The sequence below is a fragment of the Sus scrofa genome, chromosome 4, assembly GCF_000003025.6.
Source record: "Sus scrofa isolate TJ Tabasco breed Duroc chromosome 4, Sscrofa11.1, whole genome shotgun sequence".
NCBI classification, from domain to species: Eukaryota; Metazoa; Chordata; class Mammalia; order Artiodactyla; family Suidae; genus Sus; species Sus scrofa.
Genome location: NC_010446.5, coordinates 126,859,100 through 126,885,935, shown reverse-complemented (window position 1 = coordinate 126,885,935; position 26,836 = coordinate 126,859,100). Strand labels below are relative to the sequence as shown.

Sequence of the window (26,836 nt, the reverse complement as noted above, 5' to 3'; positions counted from 1 at the left end):
AGGGCAAAACCACTCATGACCCAGGTACCTGGCGCCATGCTGCTATGGTTTGTCCCCCTGGGCCCTTGCCCACCATCTCCCCAGGTAGCCTGGAGACTGGAAGGCTTCATGAGAAAGGCATGACTGGGTCTGATTCAGAAGGGTTAACAGGAAAGGTTGGCAGGTGGTTAGAACCAAAAAAAAGGCTCTGAAGAATTGGAGCTGTAGCCACCGGCCGGCCTACACCATAGCCATAGCAATGAAGGATCCAAGCCACATCTGCAACCTACACCACAGCTCACGGCAATGCCAGATCCTTAACCCACTGAGTGAGGCCAGGGATCGAATCTGCATCCTCATCAATACTAATCAGATTCGTTACCTCTGAGCCATGATGGGAACTCCTTTTTTTCTTTTGGCTATACCCACAGCATGCAGAATTTTCCAGGCCGGGGACCTAGCCTGTGCCACAGCAGCGAGCAGGATAATGTCTGCGGTGACAATACCAGATACTTAACCCACTGAGCCACACAGGAACTCCTGAAGGAAACCGATTCTTTATAAGACAGGAACTTTGGATCAGTCTTCTGACGATTTCATCCCGGGACTGGCTCACACTTTGGGGTAGCCACTGCCAAGGCGGCCATCCACATGAAGGACCCCACAGGGTGCAAAACTGCCACCACGGCAGCAGCGAGAGCTCCAGAACCATCTCACCTGGAGCCAGTCACTGGTCACTTTATTTCTCTATCTCTAAGGAAGAAGCTGAGGTGTCTGCGGCTTGCAATTCCTTGAACGTATCATCTTGAATGGCAGGACATTTAAGAGCTGTTTAATTAGTGCACCGGTCACTTGGTATTAAGGATCAGATTGTATGACCGTTCCAGTGTGTGTACTCACAGCTCATCTGCAAGGCTCCAGAGTCCCTGTTTTCTTACCCTAGACAACGTGGGCAGAGCCAGCCATCTCTACCCTGAGCACATCTTTTGGGACTAAGTTGATACCAGGAAAATGATAAATTCATGCTAAGTGCCTCTAACTCAGTGAGGACTAGAAAAGCTATGGCTGCCGTGACCCCAGCAGGAGCCCTGGGAAAGCAGCAGAGGGGTCAAGGAGACAGACCCGCTCACGGAAGCTGGACCGTTTGCTTTCTCTGGCTACCCGATGATAAACAACCTCAGACCCTCCGTGGCTACAGCAGGGGCTGATTTCTTGCTCAGGTTACGTGAGCATGGCGCCTACACCGAGTCCTCCTCTACCTCCGTGTGGCCTTGCCCCGGAATCAGCCCCCGTGCAGCCTGTGGCTCTGCTCCACATCTTCAGGCCAAGATCCAGGCTGAAGGAGCAGCTCCACTCTGGCACACGGACATTCTCCGGGAAGAGGGAGATGGTGAGAACCCACAATGGCCCTTAAAGCTCTTCCTGGGAAGCGGTCATGTCCCTTTCACTCACGTTTCATTGGCAAAGCGAGTCACGTGGCCAAGCTCGAGGTCCCTGTTGGGGAAAGGATAAATCTCCCACGGAGAAGACCAGATGCGGGCAATAAGACCACAGCTGGCACAAGGATGGACCATGAGCCTCAGACCCAGGGGTTGACAGCTAATGCACAGGAAACCACTCTAAGTCTGAGACCAGCCATGGCATCGGAAGCTCTACTTTGGGGCCATGAGCTTTGCTTATCTGAGGGTCTCGGCTGGAGACAACCACCCTCATTCCAGGGTGAGTCGGTGGGGGGGCAGGGGGTGGAGAGGGGATGGAGAGAAACACTTGGGTAGAAGAGTTCAAGGAAAAGCAGACAGGACCACTCGCCTGGATAGACTCAGGGGCTGGAGGGGTGTCAGGTGAAGGTGGGGGGGGGTCGCCAGATGTGCTGGCTGCTAAAGGCGCAGGAAGTGTGGAGATTTATGTGACCTCTCCCGGTTATTCAAAATCAGCAACTAATTTTAGAAAGTTTTTAAACCCTCTGCAGTTACAACACCTCTGCAGGCTTTGGGTCACTGCAGGTTGTCACCCAAATATCAGACAAAGAGACAAGGGGGATGGACCCAGTTTCTCACAAAACTCTGCGTGAGAAAGAGAGAAAAGAGGAGGAATTTTAGGAAGTGAGGCAAATATCAGTGAGAGAAGGGGCAGGAAGAACGCTCTATTAACTAGCATATCTGGGGGAGATCAGGGAGTTTCAGAAATGCAGAGTCCCTGGTCACTTAGTCTCAGGCATCAGATTTAGATTTAGATTCTACTAAAAAAAAAAAAAAAAAGGAGTTCCCTGGTGGCTTAGCTGGTTAAGGATCCAGCATTGCCACTGCTGTGGCTCTGGTCACTGCTGTGGGGCGGGTTTGATTCCCAGCCAGGAACTTCTTCATGCTGCGGGTGTGGCCAAAAAAAAAAAAAAAGATCTGGACTGGAGGCTTAGCTCCCCTTTGGCTCAGGTGCCCTGCCTGGGCCGAGCAAGGGCTCTGACTTGGAGAGCCATCAGGCGCAGGAGCTGGGACGGTTCCCTCCCCGACACGCCCCTCTGCCAGGAGCACAGGTGGCCCTGGGACAAAGGGGACTTGGAGTTCCGCGATTACCTCTGCATCCTCAGCATGGTTTTCCAGGCATTCTGCGGCCACGCAGTTTTGGAGAGCGGTCAGGTGAGGTTCCGGTGATCAGACGCCATCAGCGTGCAAAGCCAGAAGGCTAGCATTTCACCCCTGGGTAAGGGAAGCTCGCAGGCTGGCTTCCCTTCCTGGCCTCCATTCCTCTGTTCAGCCCAAGCCCTGCTCAGCCTCACCCTGACATGTCAGGTTTCTGGCTGGGCTTCTCTTCCCCAGACAGAGCTCTCAGGAGCCATCCCAGCGGAGAGAGTTCCGTGGGGATTTTGAAACACTCAGCTCACCATTTGGACGCGTCAATCCTTTTCCTCTTTTCAAATGACCATACAAATCCGTTTGCTTTGGGAGCCGGTGCTGTTCTCTTTTGATTTAAAGTATTGCCCAATTCCTTCTTAAGTGCTTTTTCTCAGGATTTTTGTGTCATTTCAACTGTCAGTTGCCACAACTATAAAGAGGATCCCCACTTGCTATTCGATGTCACAGCTATGTTCTTTTATTTCACTTAAACCTTTCCTTGGAGTTCCCGTCGTGGCGCAGTGGTTAAAGAATCCGACTAGGAACCATGAGGTTGCGGGTTTGATCCTGGCCTTGCTCAGTGAGTTAAGGGTCCGGTGTTGCTGTGAGCTGTGGTGTAGGTTGCTGACATGGCTCGGATCCCACGTTGCTGTGGCTCTGGTGTAGGCCGGTGGCTGCAGCTCCGATTCGACCCCTAGCCTGGGAAGCTGCATATGCCTCGGGAGTGGCCTTAGAAAAGGCAAAAAGACAAAAAACAAAAAACAAACAAAAAAAAACCCTTCCCTTAGCAGGTTAGACTACGTCACCACTTTAACTGCACAACAGGACAGTTTTAAAGTAATATGTTACCAGGAAGTGAATGTGTAATCTTCTCTAACTTATTCCTTTCACTACTGTGTTACTTTGCTTAAATATTTTCCTTGGAAGAATATAATTTAGGACTTTGGAATTACGATTTTGCCTTTTTTGTTAACTCGGACCAGCTTGGTTTCCTTTTCCTGATTGCTAGAAGACTGACTAAAAGGTAACACTTTCCACTGTTTCTTCTTTTGCCACACAAACTGCCAGACGCTAATTTAGTAAAAGGCCTGGACTTGGAGACTGAATATGAATATGCCTTTTCTCAATTAGCAGATACTTAGCGAACAGCATGATATGTAAAAACCTCTTCCGGGAAAATTTTTCCTGCATTTATATTGATTAGAAATCTGGGGTAAATTCATGTCTTTCATTAAAACATAATTATTTAGTGCCTATTATATGCCAGTCATTATTCTAAATACCTGTGAGCAAGACATAAACGTTTCTGTCTCTGAGGAGTTATATTATAGCAGGGAGAGGTGGATACTAACCACATATGAAATAAGTAAATGATAAGTGGTCAGAGGAAAATAATGAAGCAAAAGCCGTAAAAGGCTGTGTTGAGGGGATGCAGATCGGGTAAGACTCTTGCAAACCACCCCAAGGATCTGGGCTCTCCTCTGAGTAAAATCGGGAGCTATCACAAACTTCAGGCAAAGGACTGAGAGGGCTAGACTTACATGGTTTTGTTTTTTTGTTCTGGTTTTGTTCGGATGACTTTCTTTTTTAAAATTGCATTTTGTTTTTATTAAATTATAGTTGATTTACAGTGTTGTGTCAGCTTCTGCTGTACAGCGTAGTGACACAGATATATATACATATATATATATATATATTTTTTTTTTTTTTCATGCTCTCTTCCATCTTGTTCTATCCCAAGGGACTGGATATAGTTCCCTGTGCTGCACAGCAGGAGCTCACGGTAGACTTGCATGTTAGAAGGATTATTCTGGGAGTTCCACGGTAGTGCTCCAGGGTCGGTGGCATCTCTGCAGCCCCAGGCTGCAGATTCCACCCCTGACCCAGCAGCGTGGGTGAAAGGATCTGGTGCAGCGGCAGCTGCAGCATAGGTTGCACCTGAGGCTCAGATCCACCCCCTGGCCTGGGAACTCCCTATGCCTTGGAGAGGCCAAAAAGGAAAGAAAGGGATGAGTCTGGCTGTGGTGGAGAACAGACCAAAGGGAGGGATGGGGCAAGACTAGAAGCGCGGAGGCTGGTTAAGTGAGTTAACCCAGGGGAGATGGTGGTGCAGGGAACTGGTTCACGAGTTAACCCGGTGGTGCAGGAAATCAAGATGTAGCTTTGGGGGTGTGTGTTTACAAGCTGCAGCCAGCAGGACTTCCTACGGTTTCAGCGTAGGTTTGGAGAGTCAGAGGAGTCAGAGATGGCTCCAGTGCTTTAAGCCAAGCCAGAGGAAAGATGGACCTGACATGGACAAGTGTGGGAAAGCTGTGCGTGCCGCCCAGGTTTGGGGGAATCAGAGTTTGGTTTCGTCGTGCATCTTGCGGTATCTACCAGCGGTCTAGGGATCAACCACGTAAGCACTTAGAAATGCAGAGTGGCGCTCGGGAAGGAGCGATGCTGGAGGAGTGAATGTGGTGGAGTTGCTGGCACAGGGAATTCTAAGCTCTGGAGGAGCTCCTTGGAGGGAAGAAGTGCGGTGTCTTGGAAGGAAGGAGAAGGTGGCTTTTACCAAAGAGGAGGGAGCAGTCAGTGGTGTCCGGTGCTGCTGAGAGGGCAACTGAGAACCCAGAATTGATCACTGTATTTAGCAAAATGAAAGTTGTCCGTGTCCTTGGCAAGGTCAATTTCAGTGATGCGATGGGAGTAAAATCCTGATTAGACTGAGTTGAAGAGAGAATGGAAAGAAATGAATTGGAGGCAAGAAGTCTACGCAATTCTTTTGAAATGTTTAGATGCAAGGGAGACAGAAGAAGTGAGTGGGAAAAGTGGGGTCAAGAAAAATTGTAGTCCTATAATGATGGAAGAAATACTATTTTTTAAAATGGTGATGACGTCGAGAGGGGAAAATCAGGGACCGAGGAGACGGGGGTCAAGGGCGAGAGCTGTCACTCGAGATTGGAGGAGATCTGGTGCAACAGTGAAGGGACAGGCTTTCAATAACAACACGGATAAGCTGATCCCTAGTGGCAGCAGGCGGAAGGCAGAGAATATGGGGATAGATTTTCAATGGTTGAATTTGCTTTTTTTTTTTTTTTTTTTGTCTTTTTGTTGTTGTTGTTGTTGCTATTTCTTGGGCCGCTCCCTCGGCATATGGAGGTTCCCAGGCTAGGGGTCCAATCGGAGCTGTAGCCACCGGCCTACGCCAGAGCCACAGCAACGCGGGATCCGAGCCACGTCTGCCACCTTCACCACAACTCACGGCAACGCCGGATCGTTAACCCACTGAGCAAGGGCAGGGACCGAACCCGCAACCTCATGGTTCCTAGTCGGATTCGTTAACCACTGCGCCACGACAGGAACTCCTGAATTTGCTTTTAAAGACATTTTCTCAGTGAAGGGAATACCTAGTCCGGGGCTACCAATTAAGCAAGCTCTTGCAAGTTCCTGCTGTGGCTCAGCGGGTTATGAACCAGACTAGGGTCCAAGAGGATGTGGGTCACCCTGGCCTCGCTCAGTGGGTGAAGGATCCAGCATTGCTGTGAGCTGTGGTGTAGGTCACAGACGCGGCTCGGATCCTGCGTTGCTGTGGCTGTGGTGTAGGCCGGCGGCTACAGCTCTGATTGGACCCCTAGCCTGGGACCCTCCATATGTGGCAGGTGTGGCCCTAAAAAGCAAAGGCGGGTGGGGGGGCGGGGAGAACAATGAAAGAAAAAAGAAAAAGAAGGCCTGGCTTTACCAGCTAGGCCACTCTAATCGGGTCTTTCTCTGAGTCCATTCTAGAAGATACAAGTCCTGTTCTTTCTCCTCATGGTGGTTGACAAAGACACATCCCCTTCGTTCCTCTAGTTTCTGTTTCACCACATGACTTCTCACCATAGCCATCTGGCCACTTCCCCTCCCGTTTGGACCTCATGTTACATCGGGACTTGTGGCGAGTGCCCCCACCCTAGTTCTCATTCTGCCCCCTGTTCTCCACCCTCCGCTCTGTGGGTTTCTGGTCTCGTTTCCAGCACTTCAGTTTCCTCAGCTGTGAAGAAGGGAGACCGTTTTCTTCCTGCCTCCAAGGCCAAGAGTTTAAATAGGTCCAAGACACGCGATGGCTTTAACCAACCCAAGGAAAGAGGAAGAAGAGGGAGGTGGGAGCTAGCACAGGAGAAACAAGATAAGACTCGGCTTTGCCTGCGGCTTTTCGTAGCCAGGGTGGGGGGCTGAGCCCCAGCTGTGTCATCTCCAAGCCTTAGATGTGTAGGAGCGCCCAGGTGTTGCAGACTGTGTCAGGTGTCGTGTTTATAGTCACCAGAGACAAAGAAATCTGCTTACACTTAGAATCTGCAGACCCACTGATAGTAGGTAACAGTTACTGAGTGATACCTACCTCCTAGGCAATTGGCTCAGCTCTTTCCATAGGCGATTGAATCCTTGGCCACACAATATCTGGAGAGATACGTGCTTTTGTCCGCATTTCAGAAACCAAGAGAGAGGGAAAGAAAGAGAAGGGCTCAAATAACTGGAAATCCTGCAGCTCCTCGGCGGCCACTTTGCAAGCAAATAGATTCCATGTGCACTTGCATGTGGTTATGCAGGTGTCTCCAGGTTTAGCTCTGTTACCCGGGCTACTCTCCACTCTGCCAGGAGTTCATCCTCATTTACTCATAAGCCGCCCTGGTGTATTTGGGAATCAATTGATCAAGTTTGACTTCCGCACAACTGTTCAAAAACATGCTTGCAGATGACTGAAATTCACGTTGTTAGCACATGTGGGGCACACAGCAGCTGACCGCAAAGGACCCACGAACGATCCCTCCACCAGGAAGCTCAGATCCCTCTCTCTGTAGGAACGTAGATTATTCACGCACGCACTCATTCAGAATTACCGAGGGCGCAGGGAGGGCCGCAGTTTAGGTAAACACAAATCAACGTAGAATTACAATGCTTGGAGCAAAGAGATGCACCACGAAGACCTTTATCCTACCTGGCTCTTTTAGACACAGCATTGCGGGGGTCTGGACCTCTGGAGCCAGGCTGCTGGGCTTAAATGCCTGGGTCTGCCGCTTAAAGGCTGCACGACCCTGCTTTGCTTAAAATCTCCCCTGGCCTCCGTTTCCTGCCTAAAGTATGAGGACAGGAATCATACTTTCCTCCTAGGGTTGCTTTGAGGACTAGAGTGAACACAGGTTAGGGGCCTTGGAGCAGGGCCCGGCCCATCACAAGCACAGTGTTATAGCTCCTGTCATTACTGGTGTTGTGAGAGATTTGCCAGAACAGCTGCTGATGTGTGACCATAACTCTGCAAAGAACACCAAGTGCCCGTAAGTGTCTGCTGGCTACAACTTCCTTGACGTCTGACTGTGTCCCCCGCCCCATCCCCGTGGACACGCCTAGAGCAGCCCTGGATGCTTCGCCTGTCCTATTTCCTCATTTTGAATCCAGCGTCCAGTCGGTCATTGTCCTTTGCTGCCTCCTTCCTGCTTGTTTTCCTTGGGGAAAACGGCGAGCGGACCCTTTTTGCATCCTGGAGCCTCAGAGGGATCTTCCTTCCTTGTCACTGTTAGAGCTCTTATTAATTTTATTTTTAACATTTTTTAAAATGAAAGTATAGTTGGTTGACAAAGCTGTGCCAATTTCTGCTGCACAGCAAAGGGACCCAGGCACAACGCATATATATATACATTTTTTTTCTTATATTATCCTCCATCATGGTCTGTCCTAAGAGACGGGCTACAGGTCCCTGCGCTGTTCAGCAGGACCTCATTGCTTACCCATTCTCAGTGTAATAGTTTGCATCTGCCAACCCCAAACTCCCAGTCCATCCCACCCCTTCCCCCCTTATTAATTTTATCTTAAATTCTTTTTATTATGTTTCTTACTACCAAAGTAATAGGTAAAACAATCCAAACATACAGAAATTTGTGGCAGGAAGTAAACTGCCCTAATAATCCCACATCCAGAGATAACCACAGTTAACTGCTTGTTATATATGCTTCAGCACACATCTTCTTGACAAAATATACAAATAAAAATGGGATCATATGATTCATTTTGTTTCACAACTTGCCTTTTTCACTTATAAATCTTGGACATTCTTCTGTGTTAGTACCAATAGGTCTCTTATTTTTATAAAATAAGTGAAATTTGCTTAACCATTCCCTAGCGGGATATTGTTATGAGGCCTTTACACAACTATAGGTTTCCTCTACTGCAAACAATGCTGCAATAAACATACCTGTGCATGTATTTTTATACATCGTGTAAATATTTCTGAAATACATACTTTTTGCACCCATATGTACAAAGTAAAAATGCCTGGAGCTCCCTTGTGGCACAATGGGTTAAGGATCCAGCATTGTCACTGCAGTAGCTTGGGTCACAGCTGCGGTGCGGGGTTCGATCCCCTGGCCCAGGACGTTCTACATGCCCTGAGTGCAGCCAACAAAAAGAAAAAGAAAAAGAAAGCATAAAATCCCAGATGTGGCATTGCCTGGTCAAAAAACCCCCACAAATATTATTTTTATCCCCAATGGCCAAACTGTCCTCCAAAGAGACTTACCCAACTTGCAGTCATATTTATAAGAACAAGTACCTGTTTCTCTACTTTTGATTGTTTTCTGAGTATTACTTTTTTCTTTGCTCAGTTTTATCCCAACCTTGTAATCCCATTTCCTCTCGAACCTAGAATCAGAGTTTAAAAACCTGGGGAAGATCAAAACATAGACCAGTGTTTTTACAAACAGCAAAACCTTCCACATTAATTGTGGTCGTGACGTGTTTTCAGTCAAAATATCACAGCACTAGATGCTAAGCGTTTTAACACAGCTCTAACCTCCCAGATCGGCGAACCCCTGCGGTGATTAGATCACCTGCCCCACAGCTCCTGCCTACACACCTCCTTCTTGGCTGGGCATGTGGAATAGGAGAGGCTGCTGGCCTGGGGGACAGGGCACGGAGGGCGAAATCAAGAGGCTGGAAGGACACGACATTCAGTGTCACCTTGCAGGCAGCCTAGGGCTGTCCCTTGAGTGTGTTCTGGACCCCGGTTCATACTCCTCCTCCTCCTCGGGGCTTCTCTGCTTTACTTCCAGTGCCCCAGGAACACGTATTCACTCTCCAAGGGTGGGTTCCAGCCCCTTCTCTCTGAACCCTTTCCTGAATCCCCAGAAGCCCCCTCTCCTTACTGCCTCACTACATCTGGACTCACACCTTCTCGAGAACCTGCAATTTTCCCCAACACGCTTCTGAGGAACATTCAGAGGCTAAGTTCTTGTCGAATGAACATCTCCCGACAGGGAGAGATCTTCGGTAGAAGGGAGCTGAGAGGCCCATTGTTCAAAGGAACAAGAGGATTCCGATAAAAGGAGATACGGAAGGACGGGGCTTGAACCATCCGTCCTGTTAAAAACCAACAATTCCAAACATTCCTCCAGATGTTAGTCCTTGACCCCTGCTTCTCCCCACCCACGAGAGAGACGGCAAATATACTTTGATCTTACAACAAAAACAAGAGAGAAAACTACTGGGTTGGAAAACACCGCTTAGCGTAGGACAACCTTTCATTTGCTTGCTGGACATTTTTGGCAAAAAAGAACTGGGGGGGGGGCCGCGGGGGAGGGGAGGGAGCGGGGAGTAGACTCGGACTTAAGCAAGAACTTACTCTAGCATGTCTCTAACAGCAGAGACAGAACGAATGAGGCCAGGAAGCTATCCGTGCCAAGATAAAGTTGTGTTTGCCCTAAATCCCAGATAAGTACGTTCTCCGTAGGGTTGGAAGCCGCTGGAATGGCTTCTCAGCAAAATCGCCCCCTACCATTTCCGTGCATTTTCTCCGATCTGACGATCAGACTTTCAGCCGCCAAGACAGCCCCAGGAAGGGCGCAGAAGGTTCCCGAGGTGGCCTCGCGCCCGCCTTGGCGGCACTGGCGGCCGGGCACCGCGCCTCGCCCAGGTGGCCGCTTGACAGACGAGCCTCCGGGCGCCCCCGATCCCCGGCGGCCGCCCCTCCCCGCCGCGTGCACCTGCGCGCCGTCCAGCCGCCGCCGGGGCCCGACGCCGGGGCCCCGCGCTCACCCGCCCGCCCCGCGGCGGAAGCGCCGGGACCCCCGGCAGGCGCGGGTGCGCGGCCGGGGGTGGGGGGGGAGCGCTCGCCGTCACATGCAGGCCCGGAACCGCCCCATTGGCTGCGGCCGAGCCAGTCGCGGCGCTCGCCGGCTGCGGTTGGTCCCGGAGCTGCAGCGCCTGCCCGGGCCCGGAGTCCATGTTACGCTTTGTCTGATTCCCCCCGTTACAGAGTCATGTGCTGCTGCTGCTCCCGTCGCCGCCGCTGCCGCCGCCCGGGGTGCCCCGGCTCCTCCGCCGCGCTTCGAGGTGGCAGCCGCGGGCGGGGCCGCGGGATCAGGGTCCAGGGCGCCGCGCGCCCCCCCGCCCCGGCGCGTCCCGGAGCCGCCGCCGCCCGCCGCAGGTGATGCCGCCGCCTCCCGCCTCCGCCTAAGCCGGGGCTCGGCGGCCGAGCTGCCCGGGCCGCCCCCAAGGTGGGTGCGCGCCTCTCCGGGGCCGGGGCTGCGCGGGTGGGAGCCACGCCGGCGCCGGGGACCTGCCGCGCGGCGCCGCGGCCCGAGCCGGGGCTGCGGCTGGGACCTCGCCGCCCAGGGGGCCGGGGGCCCGGGGGCCCGGAGGGCGCGGGCGGCGAGCGGGACCCGGCCGGGCGCCCGCCTCGGCGCGTCCGGGCCCGCGGATCGTTCGGCTTTCGGCAATTTGCGCGGCGGCGGCCGCCGGGCGGGCCCTGCGAGAGGCCGGTGCCTGCGAGCGCCTCCCCCGGCTCCCCCCTCCCCGCGCGCGCGCCCCCCTCTCTCGCCTCCCTCCGCCCCATCGGAAGGGCGGGGAGACCCGGTTAGGGCTCGGCGGGTTCTTCCCGGAGGTGGGTGTTCGGTGTCTGGCCTCGCTGGCCCGCCGCCCGGAAGGTGAGCCCTTCAACTTCTCCAGAAACGCCTCCCCTGCGCCCGGTTCCCGCGCCGGGTGGGCCGGGCGGGGACGTGAGGCCGCCCCGCCCCTTGCGCCGGGAGGAGGGAGCCGGGGGCCCGCAGGTGCACCCAGCCCGCCGCGGGCCATCTCCGGGTTGGGTACCGGTATAATCCGCTTCTAGCTTGTTTGGGAGCGTGGGCACTTGGGAGGCGGACTTGTGCTCGGATCCCGTCCAGGGGCTTGGAAAGGAGGAGGTTTGGGGGAGGTTGCTCAGAGGATCGTGCCCTCCGCTTGCCGGAGGGGTGCTAGGGGCCTTCTTCCCTCTCGCCCGCTTTATCTGGGGGTGTCCCTGACGGATGAAGAGATGAGTTTTTCTGGTTTCTTAAAAAGCCAGCTGCAGTAAAGAAGAGCTGCCACAGGTCGAGGGGCGGAGAGGTAGGTCCCGGTGCGAGACGGGGAGGTGGGGAGGGCGGGCCACTGGCCCACGCAGGTGGGGAGGATGTGGCACAAGGTGGGGCGGTAGGGTTTCCGGGAAGGAAAAGTGCGAGGCGAGAGGGTGGGAGCGCCCGGGAGGGAGGCAGAAAGATGGGGGATGCGTACTGGGAAGTTCTCGCCGAGACTGGGTGGGTGGCGTCCAGCTTGAGCCGCCGGGGCCCCTGTGTGGCCCCTTGTGCGATTCCGCCTTTCCTCCTCCATGACTTTGAAAAAGAATTCTTGTTGGGCAAAGAAAACTCTGACGACATATTTTGAAAGAGATTCAGGAGTCAAGAGAGAGAAAGCTGGCTTCTCGAAACTTTGCTTAGCAGCTTTGGGAAGCAGATTCCCTTCAGGCAGCGTTTATTGAGCACCTATTATGTGTTTTGTGGCCGGGCGTTGGAGGAGTCTGGACCGGCAGCAATGGTGAGGGTTGTTTACCTGGTAAACAACCAAAGGGGTGCTTGCAAGTGCCAAGAATGACACTGATTCAGACGGTTCCTCGCCAAAGCTTTGGGGCCTCTGCACGGCTCAGAACTGCGGGTAGAGCCCGGCCGCCAGGGCAGGAAATGGGTCTTGGGCGCATTTGTTTTTACAGCTCACTCATGCTGACCAGCCGCCTCCCACGGTTGTCTCTTCTGCCGTCGTCCATCCAGGTCAGTTGACTAAACACAAGGTCAGGATAGCAAAGATCCCAGATGAAAATTCGGAGGTTAAAATAAGGATCCAGCAAAGTCTCTTCTGAGCCTTGGCTCCCAGTAGGTTAGTAAGAGAGCTTCTCGTGAAATGATTAGGTAATCCACAGAGCTAGATGGGGGGGGGGGGGCGATCCCAAATCTTGAATTGGCCTGGTTTATTAATATATTTAAACATTTTATCTTAGATTTGTCTTGTTTTCATTGAGGCCGAGAGAGTGTGTACTTTGCCTTTTCTTTCTGCTGATTAGAACTGAACACACTGGAAGGTCAGAAAGGAAAGTGAGTGACCTTACGTGACCCGGTCCCCCAGTCCCTTCCACTCCCTTCCACTCCCGCGGTGGAGTGTGCATGATGCAACCATTGAAGTATTGAGCCATAGTTGTGTCTCTTTCTTTCTGCCAAGGTTTACGGAATTTAAAACACTTGGTCGAAAAACTTGGCCTTTGTTTTCTCCTCATTTTTGCATGGTACAGAGCTCTTTTGATTAATTTTTAAAATGGTATGTGTGCTCGCAATAGCTAAATTATCTTGGTAGCTGCATTTGGGAACTCAGACTTGGTTCTGTCTCAGTGTGGGACCTAAACTGGCACTAGCTATGGTCAAAGTTTTAAACTGGGGCCCATCCCATATGTTCTTGAAGTGGCAGGTGGTCAGGGGTTTCCTGGAGCTGCCATTGACATTCTGAGAAACACCAGTCAGTCTTTATTGAGAACCAGCAGGAAGCAGAGAACCAGAGAGGGGGCCGTGACGCCTTAACCCAGAAGGAGAGGGTTCTGGTGTCACTAGAGGGTAGCTCAGGCAGGACCCCCTCCTCCCGGAGCAAGAGATTGCAGTGGCCTGGGACCAAGGGATAGGGCGGTGGCCCGGGTGTTTGCAGCCACTGGGAGTGCTGGGGGAGGGGGTGGGAGCACTATTAGGGAAGCTTTGAGGTGTGTCATGGGTCAAAAATAGGTTTGCCTGGCTCCAGCAGGGGACATGCCGGATGAGGGGAGGGAGAGGGGATCTGGTTCGTGGAGCATGTGCCCCACAAGTTGGCATGTTGATCATTTGCCCCAAGAAGAGGGGTTCTCACGAGGGGTTGGGGCTGGGGGCATTTTGCCTCCCGGCAGACAGGCCTTTGATAACATCTGGAGAGGTTTTTCTTTCTGCCTGTCCCAGGCAGGAAGCAGGTGCAGCCGACCGCGAGCAAGTAGAGGCCAGGAGCCTGCTAAGCGTCCCGCGGTGTGCGGGAAGGGCCTTAGCCCATCCAGGCTGTCGGGAGGGCCCAGGTTGAGAATCCCCTGCCCAGACCGCCGACGTGAAGGCCGCTGGAAGGGAAGGGAAGGTGCCTCTCAGCAGAGGCCGTGGAGGAGGTGGTTCTGACCTGCGAGGAAGGCCGTTGAGGGTAGGAAGCCCGTCCAGGAGGCCCGACCTGATTGGATCTGGGCGCATCCTAATCAGAGATCTGGGCAGACGAGCTGGCAGGGCAGTGAAATGCTGCCTAGGTGGGGAGTCAGGATTAGAACTGGCATTTTAGAGGAGTCTCCGTCCGACGTGTTACTTTAGTAAATTCTCGCGTGTGTGAGGCAGCCTCTGTTTCAACAGCCCCAGGAGTGGGGACTCTGTCCTCAGGGAGCCGTGGCCTCCCAGCTGTGTGTGTGCACGATGGTTTCGGCGCTGAAGACTCTGCCTCCTCGAACCTTTGTCCTGTTGATTCTTTTCCCCTGGAACTACCCACATGGCCAGGCTGGCTCTTTCACTTTGCAGCCAGTATGCCATCCTCAAGGCAAACTGGTCCCAGTTCTTTCCGCAGTCCTGCCTGGGACGTGGTTTCTGGAGGTCTCCTCGGCTTGTCAGCATTGCTCGTGGAGAGTGATGGTGTCTGGAATTAAACGTGGTGATTGAGGCTCGATCTGGTCCATGAAGAGTACAGAGGGACAGCGGTTTCCGGAGACCAAGGCACACATGTCTGCTTCCTATGGCCTGAGCTTACAGACCTGCCAAGCACAGACTCCCGGCCAGGGTTCTGGACCATCAGAACTCTGAGACATGTGCCGGGTGAGCCGCTGCGTCTGGTGTTCATTGTGTGGGGGTGTATGTGTGTGGGTGTCAAGTGGCGTGCATCATTTTTGGTTTGTTTGTCTTTGTCCCTGTGCAGTGCTAGCCTGTGTATTTGGGTCCAGTCTTTTGAGATTTTAAAATCTGTATTCTGCCTTCTGATCGTAAAAGAGAGGCGTGGAGAATGACTTTGTAGTCACTTATAATAACAGTGCACGGCACCCAGTTGCCTGGCACCCAGTTGCCTGGCACTGCTGGTCCTGCTTGAGAGCTGGGGCTGCCGAGAGAGGGAGGTGAATCCCAGGAGCTGGTCACCCCCCCCCCCGCCCGTTTAGGGGCTTCTGAAAAATTTGTGTTTGAGGCCAAGCTACATTGACTTTAGCCCTTGTTAATGTTTGCACCTGATGGGCCCTTTCGAAATTATTTGAGTCTGTTGCAAGCTCCTGAAATCTGTACTCCATCCTCTGGGGTCTTTGTCATTCTGTGTAGACATCTGGAGAGAATCTCTCATGTTCTGTGCACATGTGAGGCTTGCCAGATCAGAGTTGCTTTTGAAATTTGTGAGGAGGTAAACAGAATAATAACTGATAATTGGCAAAAACCTCGTATGAAGTTGGTTCCCACTCAGGCTAAGCTCCCCCCCCCCCCCTTTTTTTTTTGCTAGTATGCCTGAAATACTTAATTAGTGACAGCTCTGCATCTGGGGAAGGAGAGAGGGCTGGGGCTTAGAAACAAGCCTTTTTCCCACAACTAAGCTCGAGCTTGGCGTTGGTATAATGTCATACTTATCAGATTTCACGTCTTCACTGAGAAGACATCAGGAACTTGCCATTCTCAGATGTCTTTTTTTTGTGTGTGTGTGTCTCTTTAGGGCCACTCCTGCAGCGTGTGGAAGGTCCCAGGCTAGGGGTCTCATCGGAGCTGCACCTGCCGGCCTACGTCACAGCCCCAGCAATGTAGGATCTGAGCCGTGTCTTCAACCTACACCACAGCTCGTGGCAATGCCAGATCCTTAACCCACTGAGCGAGGCCAGGGATCGAACCCGCGTCCTCATGGATGCTAGTTGGCTTCTATACCACTGAGCCACAAAGGGAACTCCTTCAGATGTCTTTTGAAACAGGCGGGTCAGAAATCCTAGGTAACTTAGTGCCAAGTTCTCCAAATGTTCCAGATCTATCCAGAAAACTCAATTGGGATCAGTTCCTTGGCTGTGGTGGGAGCCTTCCAGAGTGCAGAGAGTGCTAGAACGAAATTCCAGATGTCACAGCCAGCAACATCGTTGTTACAAATGGCCATTGTGCCCCGCCTGACCCGGGGCTGGTGCGTTTCCTGTCCAGATGGTACAGCCTGCCTGCTCTCACTTCTCTGCGGGCTCACGTGGGAAGCCTGGCTGTATCCTCCAGAGATGAAGGTTCTTCCTCTGAGAAGAAGGGATGTTTCGTGAATATACGTGATTTCTGGAGGGGAAGATACTGGAAAACCCTTAGAGCTTGTCCTCTTACCCTTTCAAAGGCTGCATTGAAGTGGAGGTCTCCTCGGAATTAAGGATGCAGTGTGTTCTTTTTGAGTAGAAAGAGCATCTTTTGGATGGGGGTTTCAACCGTTACATGTGATAGATGAGGAAATGGAGGCCCAGGGGTGGGAGTGGGGCGATGGTGGCAGCTCACACAGTAGGGAGCAAGCGTTAGCATCCGTCTGCCTTAACGACCACAAATGAAGGCTGAGGCTAAAGATTTCTCTACTCTGAGGTATGTAAACAGTGGGTTCCCTTAGGTCTCATTTACATAATTGATCCAAAAGAAGGCGCACCCAGTGGCGGTTCTAGGTTAACAGGTGACAGTGAGCTTGCTGATGCGATCGCTAACGAATGGGGTTGTCCTCCAGGGAGAGGGGACTAGGATATGTTGGTCCTGAGAGGTTTGCAGGTGAGTTTCCTCGTGGGCCTCTATGAGGTCAGGTATGAAGGAGGACGTTCGGGAGCTGTCCTAGGGTGGTGTTTGGGTGGGAACGTCCAGGAAAGGGCTTGGCGAACACTTTGACGGGGGTCCCAACTTGTTGCAGATTAAAAAGGGCGGGGAATGCTAGGCTTCAGCAAAAAGATGTTGGCAACAAAACAGAAAACCGTGTTAACTGAGTTCCTGCTGGGCTTCGTTCAAAGCCCGGGCACCTGACTTTGGGTGAGACACCAGACCGGAAGGACCAGTGTCAGGGTCCCTCCAAAGGGTGGTCAGCCCTGCCAGGAGAGAAACGCTGCGGGACAGGGCCTTGCCTCTGCGCTCTTCAGATAAAAAGTATTGGGGTTTCTAGTATCTGGAAGGAAGACGGCTGCGAGGAGATGATTCCCAAGCCCGTGAAACCACTACGGCTCGAGTCAGAGGAAACCTGCATTGTTGCCGTCATCCCAGCAAGGCTGGATGTGCTGTTTCCGTGGCCTGCTTCCTTGTCCACCTGCCGCTGTGCTCTGTCAGTGTGCAGAGGCGGGGGTCTGTCTGTCCTGTGCTCCACTGATTTCCTAGCGCCCCGCGCGTGGCAGGGACTGGACACCTGAAGGAAAGCCTGAGGGCTATGCCTTCAAGCTTTAGAAGACATAAATTGAGGATCAATGCCAAAAAAAAAAAAAAAAAAAATAGGGTACTGTTTTGCTTAGCCCTGGCTGGCATCAGAATCAGTCCAGGGAATATCTTAAAGTTGCCTAGGCCCTGGAGTTCCCATTGTGCTGCAGCAGAAAGGAATCATGACAGTGGGGGTTCGATCCCTGGCCTCACTCAGTGGGTTAAGGATCCGGTGATGCCGTGAGCTGTGGTGTAGGTCGCAGACACGGCTCAAATCTGGTGAGCGGTGGTGTAGGTCACAGGGTGGCTCGGATCTGGCGTTGCTGTGGCTGTGGTGTAGGCCGGCAGCTGCAGTTCGCATTGGACCCCTGGCTGGGAACCTCCATATGCCATGGGTGCAGCCCTAAAAAGCAAAAATAAAAAATAAAAAAAAGTTGCAGGAGCCCAGCTCCTTCCCCACACCCGTGGAATCAGTCTGTGGGAGTGGAGTTTCCTTTTGAAAAGGGCCCTTTTCCCTTCTAAGTCGTTGTGATGTGCAGCCGAGGCCGAGAAGCACCGTCTTAAGTAGTTGTACAGAAAGACTGGGTACCGACCAAGAGACCTTCAGAAAGGTTTTGAAACATTTGCGCCCAACAGACCCACAATTGGTTGTTAAGACAAACAAAGAGCTTTAAAGATACATCTGTGTCCTTGGAAAATGATGACTAAGACAGCAGATGGTCCACTGGGTGCCGCTAGGAGCCACTGCATCCTGCACTGATGGCAGGAGGGGACCAACGCACAGTCCATTCTTGAGTTCCCAGAGAAGGTCCATCGTGACAGTTACAGCAGCCTGTGGGAAAACAGGAGTAAAGGCAACGCAGCAGGCTTTTCAGTTTTAATTTCAGTGCTAAACTAAGTTTATTCAATTTAAAGGAATATTGGGGTTTTTTTGTTTGTTTTTTTAAGCTGGGGATGGTCTTCCTACTTTGAGGGGGTAATTTTTCCCCCCTTTTCTGAAAGAATGGTGATGGTTTGCTTTGGGTATCATTTCTTGGTCACCTAAAACGGGCAGTTTTACGACCGTCGTCTTTGGAAATTTCACCAGTCCGTGACATCCAAAGTCTGGGAATCACTACTTCTCTGAGGTGGGGTCAAGGGATCCGTATCCTGCTCCTGACACCTGCTGTGGGGGAAGAATCCCACAGACCGATGTTCGGTTCTATCGTGAGCATTTATTTCCTTGAAAACCTTTTTGCTCTCCTCCTCTGCTTGCCGGGAATAGGACCTTTGACAGAAAAGGCTGCACTTCCCCAGCAACCCATAAATCCCCCTGCTGAAGCAGCTCCGCATCAGCACATGGCCATCACTGCAGCGAATTCCGCAGAAGGAAGGAAGTGCAAGACAGCCCTTCTCGCTGAAGGGTGTCGACCACCAGGAAGCTGCCTCTGCAGATCTCAGCCGGTGGAGCCAGGACAGAGCCGTGCCCATCAAACTCTCCGGGCAGATTGTTCCCGAGTCACTTCTAAGAAATGTTGGAATGTTAAAATTCTGTGGAAAATCAGGCTCCCCTGATGCTTGCAATGGCACCCTACAGAATAAGCTTTTAAAATCAGTGTATTAGCCATCAGCTATAACTACTTTTTTAAAACTTACCTGCCCAAGAAATAACTGGACAGTTTCTGGCATATCCAGAGTTAATAATAACAGTCATTTATTAGGCATTTACTGATCGCCCGAATCTATGCCCTGGAATTTACATGCATTCTTATTTCATCCTTAAAACAATCCTGAGTGGAAGGTGGCGTTATTCCCACGTTCGAGAGGAGGTAACTGAGGCTTAAGAGGTTATGTGATTTGCAAAAAAAAAAAAAAAAAAAAAAAAAAATTCACAAGGAAGTGGTGGAGGTGGAATTTGAAGCTAGTCTTGTTTATTTCAAAGCTCCTTCTCCTTTTATACTGTACTCTTATTTCTCTTTGATTTCTTTATATTCCTTTTATAATACTATTCGTATGTCGATTAAAGAAGAAGGATGCAGTTGGAGGCATAAGAGGGACCTTACACCTCACCTGATTGGCTCTCATTTATGGACCAAGATCTGCAGCCTTGGGCGCACAGCTGTGAAGAGGTGAGCTGTCCCCAGCTCTGCAGGCTTCCAGGCCCTGTTCTCCTTGGCACACAGTGGTTTCCGAAAATATCAACCTGTCGGTAAAACCAGTTGGATGAAAGTTGGTCCTAGAATTGAGAGGGTCATTTAAAATCTCTTGTTTTGGCGTTCCCGTTGTGGCTCAGTGGTTAATGAATCTGACTAGGAACCGTGAGGTTTCGGGTTTGATCCTTGGCCTCGCTCAGTGGGTTAAGGATCTGGCGTTGCCATGAGCTGTGGTGCAGGTTGCAGACGCAGCTCAGATTCCGCATTGCAGTGGCTCTGGCGTAGGCCGGCAGCTACAGCTCTGATTAGACCCCTGGCCAGGGAACCTCCATATGCCACAGGTGCGGCCCTAGAAAAGACAAAAAAATAAAATCTCTTGTTTTGGTGCCTTCTGTAGCCCTATCATCAATGTCATGTTGTCTAGCCCTATTTTTTATCATCGGTGTTGGTGACAGAATAGCACACTGTTCTAATTCGATCTGACCCCGCAATGCTGCTACCCATGAGTATATAAAGATGTGGGTCATATGTGTTAAGGTATTCCGTCCAGATGTTTTCTGAATAAACGCTATCACAAATATATGCGATTTAAATAAATCATCAGTATCCAGATCCTGGGAGTTAATACTGAATCAGTCAATCAATATCTCTGCAATTGTCTGTTTTATTTACAGGTTTATTATGCTCAGGTAAATCATTTCAGTGGGGTAAATTCATCTTGTTTGAGTTTCCATGTTAATGGTTTTATTCTTCACAGTAACATTTAGCCCATAATAAAGCACAAATTGGGAACGGTCTGCAGTGTTGCACAGCTTTGCTCAAAGGAATCCCCTTTCTGTACCCACATGGGGGGGGACGTGGGGGGAGAGGGAAAGAGAGAGGGAGACTTTGACTTAGTTCTTGTCCAATATATCTCTATTATGGGATGTTTTTCCTGATTCTAAATTCTTTTCCTTATAAGTCACTCGTACCTGGAAATTCTGTACCGAGCAGAACCTTGACGATAACAGGTGTAATTTCTGCACTGCCCAGAGAGAGAGAGTTGGATACGAGCTGTGGTCCCAGGCAAGTCCCAAACACTGCCTGGACAGGGCCTCCATGAGATGTTGTGACAGCGGGTCCTCGACCTGGAGGCAGGGGGATCTGGGGGCGGGGGGCTTTGGGCTGAACCAGCAGGTGCAGGTCCCTGTCTAAGGGGCCTGGTGAGCAGATCTGCTCAGCAGCCAGCGGCCATATGGGAGTGTGGGCCAGTCTTGACAGAGCTTCTGATTTTTTTTCGCTGTAAGCCAGAAATCTGGATTACTTAATAATCTCCTGATTTTAAAAGACTGGCTAACTCAGCATTTTAAAGAAGAACTTCCTGGAGACCGAACAAAATAGCTTTGTGGGCTGGATCCAGCCTTCCAGCCAAGGCTGCGGAGATAGATCGCCCATTAGCCAGGTAAGCGGAAGCCTGGGATTTGAATAAAAGCAAAGCACACTTTGGAAAAGTGGACACAGATCAAGACTTGATGTCATGGCTTGAGCACCTCTGCCTGCGCCGGGAAAGCAAATCAGAGCAAACCACACGGCCCATGCCTGTCGAGGTAACAGCCTATGCCCATTAAACTTGGTATAGCAAGTCCGAGGTGGGTGCATTGGAAGGGGTTGTCCTGCCTAAGGAGCCATAATGAGCGGGAGGCAGGTGGCCCTGTGGTAAGAGCCTCTTGGAGTGAAGGGTCGTCTACCCCAGAAGAGAAGACAATTTCTGTGTATATATATAGATATGCATTATTTGCCTTTTTAGGGCCACATCCACGGCCCATGGAGGTTCCTAGGCTAGGGGTCAGATCAGAGCTACACCTGCCGGCCCACACCACAGCTACAGCAGGGCGGGATCTGAGCGGCGTCTGTGACCTACACCACAGCTCATGGCCACGCCGGATCCTTAACCCACGGAGGGAGGCCAGGGATGGAACCCGCATCCTCATGGATACTAGTCGGGTTCGTAATCCCCTGAGCCATAAGGGGAACTCGTATATCTTCAAGCTGGGTTGGGGGCGATAGGAGAGGGGACAGGAGAGTCCTTCCGTGAGGAGGGAACATGGCCGGCCACCTGCTGAGTATTTAGAAATAGTGCAGGATCTGTGGGTGGGTGGAGTGCGGTGGTTTGGCCACTCCTCCCCTGTGCACATGAACTTGTGGCTTCTGCAAAAGGAGAACTGCAGTGAGAAAGACAAGAAGGGGTTTGTGTCGCAAAGGAAACTCTAGAGTGAGGAAGGGAAGTGGGGACGCCAGAGCAGGCGACATCGCAGAGTAAACCAGGAAGGCTGGAAATGCCTCCATGTGCAAACCAACACTCCCCCCCACCCCCAACCTCAGTGTTGATCCAGGGGGTGTGCACCGTAGCCCCCTGTTCCCCCGCGGCTCTGGACGCCAGCTTGCTGTGCTCGGCGCCTCTGGGTGCAGCGCCCCAGTCCCTCTGTGGATGGTTAGTGGCACAGGGCACACTGCTTGGGGATGGGTGAGTTTTAGCCCCTTTTCCTGGCCCGGTGCCCCGGGCAGAGCACGACCCCAGGCCTGTGTGGTGACCCTTCCTCCTGGTGCCGCCTTTAGTTGTATCTGCTCTTCTGGGAAAAATCCTTCCATTGGTTCAGTCTAATCTGTCGTCTCTGAAAGAAAAGAGAGGTGAGACTTCCGCTTAGCTGGGTCTAGAGACTCGGCCAGAGGGGATTTTTAAAATTTTTTTCCCTTCATCATCCCAAGGATAGCACATGGTTCCTGGAATTCCAGCATTTTCTGGAAAAGAACCCTTTTGCTTCATCAGCACGTTTCCTTCTAGCCCTGGGGACGGTCAGCCCCCACGGCTTTCTCGCTGGCATCACTTACATTTTGAACCCTTTGCTTGCTTTCCGAACATAAAGCGCATTTTTAAAGTGCTCCCCGTGTTAGTTTTGTGCTCCGCAGGGTCTTTGTTTGGTTTGGCTTTGCTCAGTGTGGGAGCCTAGTTTGTAGGTAGCGTTGAAGATGAGCGCAGGCTTCTGTGCATTGTTCCCCGGGAAGGATGGAAATTCTTCCAGTTCCACTGTTTGTCCTTCCAGGGGCTCTAGTTCGCAGATGGAAATCCTGGAAGAGCCTCTTAGGAAGGGACGCTGGTAAATGATCCTTGTGCTGGTTTGGATCATTATGGATTAACAAATTGCACAAGTCGTCTCGAACCTTCTAAAATATGCTTGAAGGAGAACACAGTCGGGGTGACGAATCTGTCCTGGAAATAACAAGAGGAAACACGTGGTGGCCCTTCCACGAGCCTGGCACCGCATCAGCCCGCGCGCGCCTCACACCAGCCCATTCTGTCCCTGAGGTTGGCCAAAGCCCGGGTCCCTGGTCCCCTCCGGGGGCAGCCCAGGAACCCGCGGCCGCAGGGCTGGAAGTGACAGAGCTGGGATTGGAACCCAGGCAGTCCCGGCTTCAGAATCTGTGCTTTTGAGGATCGCTTTGTGCCCTCTGGTGCTCTTCCCACGGCAAGGATCGCAAAGAGGCCTTAGAAACTTCTCTTACTTTCCACGTCACCTCAGCTTTAAGCTCGGGGTCAGAGGTTGATGAAAACAACAACAGAAAAGGATCCTGCTCCTGTGTTAACCTCCTCCTCAAACCAGATGAACAAAACTGTCAGGACACAGCTTCCTTCCAGACACCGAGAGCTGAAGCATCGCCAGAACACTGTCCTAAAACACTGGGCTGATCCCTCCAGGAGCTGCCCCGGGGCCTGGCTGCGGGGTGCCCTCCCTCTCGGCACCCTCTCCTTTTTGAGAGCACGAAAAGCATCTCGCCTTTTCCTTGCCCAGCTAGTGGATTTGGTGAGCTTTTGAAAGTATGCTATACATGACTTCGCCTGCTTGCTAAAGGACAGTGGGAGGTTCCAGGACTTGGGCCTGGTCCTGGCACTCTTGGCTACTGGCTGTGTGACCTTGGACTTTCAAGACTTGTGTTTATTTCAGCCCATGGCAGTGGTGGAGGGGCTCATACTGGCAGGAGGGACTGGTTTGGTGAGGTTAAGAAGAAGCTCTTACATATGCTGCTGGACTGATGTTATATTGACTGCAGTGGCTCTGTGTGTGTGTGTGTGAGGCGGGACCAGCGCGTCCCTTGTGAGTTTGGGGCATCTCTCCCGTGGGTAAGTGGTGAGCTGAGCTGGATGCTTGGGAGTGGCTGGGAAGGTGAGTGTTGAGCTGAGCTTCTCTCCTTTTCTGCATTGCAGTGTGGACCGTAAAGTGGCTGTCGACTCAGTTTCTGGCCCAAACTCCTTTCCCTTGGTTTTCCCCCCTCCTACTTTGGGCTCGCCTCCAGTTTGCCTACAAAGTGCTGTTTGTTGTGAGGCTGAAGCGGGCAATTCTCTGGGCAGCGACACTGTGGCTGCAGGCAGTTACTGTAGTTCCGAGCAGAAAGCCAGGCTGGAGTAGGAGGGACAGACAGGGCTTGTTCCTTAGAATTTTGTACAGTGATTTTTGAAGGAAAGAAAGGGGATTAAGAGATGACTTCTCAATAGAAATATTATGAAATGCCCTTCATAACAGAACCGAGTTGGGCCAGGAGAAAGGGCCTTAAGAAGTCAATGCTTCTGACTCTGAAAGCAAATGCTTTTTTTCCTAAGTAGAAGCAAATGCTTTTGGAGTTCCTGCGGCGTCTGCAATGCATTCCAGGAGGACAGGAAACAAAAGTTAATACTAAATAGTCGTCCCTGCAGCTGCCATTTCGGTGCATTTTAGGTGGTCTGCAGTGGGCCCAGACGCTTTCCGTGTTTTATCCCCCAATCGGCCATCAAGGTCGGGTTCCTATTTTGTGTGTCCATTTCAAAGATTATAAAATCGAGGCTACAAGTGTCTCAACCTGCCAGGGGTTACAGTGCTAGTAAGTAATTGGAAAAGCTAAACTTTTTTTCTTGGCCATGCCTGTGCAAGTTCCCAGGTCAGGGATTGAACCCGAGCTCAGGCAGTCACCCAAGCCGCTGCAGTGACAATGCCAGATCTTTCACGTGCTGTGCCACAAAAGAATTCCTGGAAGGGCTAAACGTCGGAGTCTGTCTCTCATCCGCAGACTGAGGATAAGTAAGATAACACCCCTGCTTTGGGGGGCAAACCGGCCTGTAAGCAGTTTGGTATAATGGGGCGCAGCATGCAGTATGTGCTGTGATGGTTGCAGGAGTGCTTTTTTTTGGGGGGGGGGAGCAGGTCTCAGGGAAAAGATCAGAGAAGGTTTCACAGAGAAAGCTTGAGCAGCCCAGCCTTGAAGGATGAGAAAGCTAGTGACTGGTAGCAAAAGGGGTGGGAGCGCAGCCAGAGACACACAGGAAGCACGTGGCGGCTCTGCGGGCCGTTGCCGTGCCAGGGTGAGGGTGCCAAGGGGGGGCAGACAAGGAGGTTGGGACAGATCACAGACGGCCTCGCGTGTCCTGCTGAGGAACTTGGACTTGGTTCCATTTGCCTTTGAAGGTTGTTCCATTCCCGGTTCTGGAGGAGAGCAGTCTCCCGTCCCTGCTGTCACCGATTCTGGTGATGGAGATACGAGATCAAGGACTAGGTCTGCGGCAAAGGTTCCGCAGCCAGGCTGCAGCGACGGTCCCTTGGGCGTTTCCAGACGCCCAGAACCTGGGAAGAGGCCACCCCACCGGCAGCCCCCGGGCAAGACTCAGTGCTGAAAGGCCTGTGGCTGCTCCTCAGTGACATCAGATAAGGCCACAGGCCGGTGGCCTCTTGAGGCTACGTTTGAGTTGGTTGTGTGGATGGTTTTTAAACCGTAGGAGGGGCCCGTGATCAAACGTCTGTCTGTTCAGGTCTCAGCGTTTGCGTGCTCCTCTGCGAAGATATTACATCGTCTCGGAGCGTCATCATGTTCACGTGCATTTTCCCACTCGTACCCAGGACAGAGCAGGGCTCTAATCTTTATGCCTCTGTGCTCGGCTCCCTCCCCACCCCCGCTTTTTGGTGGCATTTGTCCTGAAGGGAATGGAGCAGGCGTCAGAGCGGAGCCCTGCGGTCCAGGGCCTGGGCCGTGGTGGCGACAGAGCCGAGAGTTCCGTTCCTCAGTCTCTTAGGAGCTGAACGAAGTTGTGCTCCCTGGTACCTTTCCTGGGACCCGGTGTGAAGTTAGGCCTTTTTTTTTTTCTTTTTTTTCCCCCCAAATGTCACACACTTCTCATATTCCCATGTCTCGCGTGCTCCATCAACGAGCGACTTTCAAAGTATCATTTTTGCTGGGAAGGCAAACGGTTCTACCAAGGGAGAAGCGATTTCTCAACCTTTAAAAAAATTAGACGTTATAGTTATGCTTAAAAAAATAACGTCAGTCCAAGTTGGAGCTCTCGTCTCTCCTCCTTCTGCGCTGTTACCCTGCCGTGTGTTTGCAAAAACCATTCTCACGACCTTCTGCCGGGGCGACGTGTGGGTGACGTGTGTGACACCACTGACTTTCGCATCTGAGCTCTCACTTCAGCCTTGGGGCCCCGTGGTTTCTTTCTGAGTTTTGCAAACACAGTCTTCTTGTGGAAGGAATGCCCTTTCCTGTGGAACTTCACCCAGGGCGTGTGGAATCACAGGATCATGCGTTTGGAGGTTCAGACCGAGGGCCCTGAAATCTCCAACACGCCCAGTTTGCGGGCGCTTTGCTTTACTTAGTTCAGTCCTGGCTTTGCAGGTCCGGAGGGGGTTACTACCCAGCGGGCGTCCTCAGCCCCTCCCTGAAAATTAAAGGGAGCCCCTTATGAAACCAAACTTGCCGCCTTTCTTTGCCTCTCTGTTAACGTAACCGAGTCTGTTGGCTTGGCCTCGGTGGCCCTTTGCACATCTTCCCCGATGTGTGTTGCAGGCACATTTGATTTTAACAGTGTCAACGATTTCTAAGTTACTTTGGAAGCCAGATGGATCCCTGTCCCTTGTGGTTCTTTTCTTCGTCAGGGAGCGGATGTATCCAGGGTTTCTCTTCCCAGCCTGCTCCCCCCCGCCCCGTGTGTTCTTGCAGGGCCCCAAGTTGTGGTTGATTTGCGATCCTGACTGTATCGGACACTGCATCAAAGGCTTCCTCACGATCAAAGCAGGCCAGGTTCACGGCATGCCCTTCTCTCTTCTCTCGCTCATTCATTGGTGCCGGAGCCAGGCAGTCCTGGAGCCTTGCAGTCCAGGGTTCGGGTCAAGGTAAGGCAGCAGCCCTCCGTCCTGGCCTGTCCGTTCTGCACATAGCTGTTCCTTTCTTGTCAATGCTCATTTGTTCAGCCACGTGTAACTGGCACCGCACCTATCCCTGCCCCTCTGCGACCAGTGGTGACATTCTCCCAGCACCTCGGAGTTCCCGGCATGGCGCAGGGAAGTGAATCCAACTAGGAACCATGAGGTTGCAGGTTCGATCCCTGGCCTCGATCCGTGGGTTAAGGATCCGGCGTGGC

General features: G+C 52.1%; 1 protein-coding gene across 8 annotated transcripts in view; it reads left to right on the top strand.

Moving 5' to 3' along the window:
* The window catches only part of LRRC8D (leucine rich repeat containing 8 family member D), a 131,625-nt gene continuing 107,380 nt past the window's right edge, over window positions 2,592-26,836 (top strand). Inside the window, exon 1 of one of the 8 annotated variants that reach the window (XM_021090303.1) lies at window positions 2,592-2,612. The gene's annotated coding sequence lies outside the window, so the exon portion shown is untranslated. Of the gene's footprint in view, window positions 2,613-3,530; window positions 3,613-10,792; window positions 11,096-11,440; window positions 11,525-11,628; window positions 11,961-12,061; window positions 14,735-21,341; window positions 26,589-26,836 lie in introns of those variants that run through there. The other 7 variants (XM_021090297.1, XM_005663699.3, XM_021090294.1 and 4 more) reach the window with 7 other exon arrangements.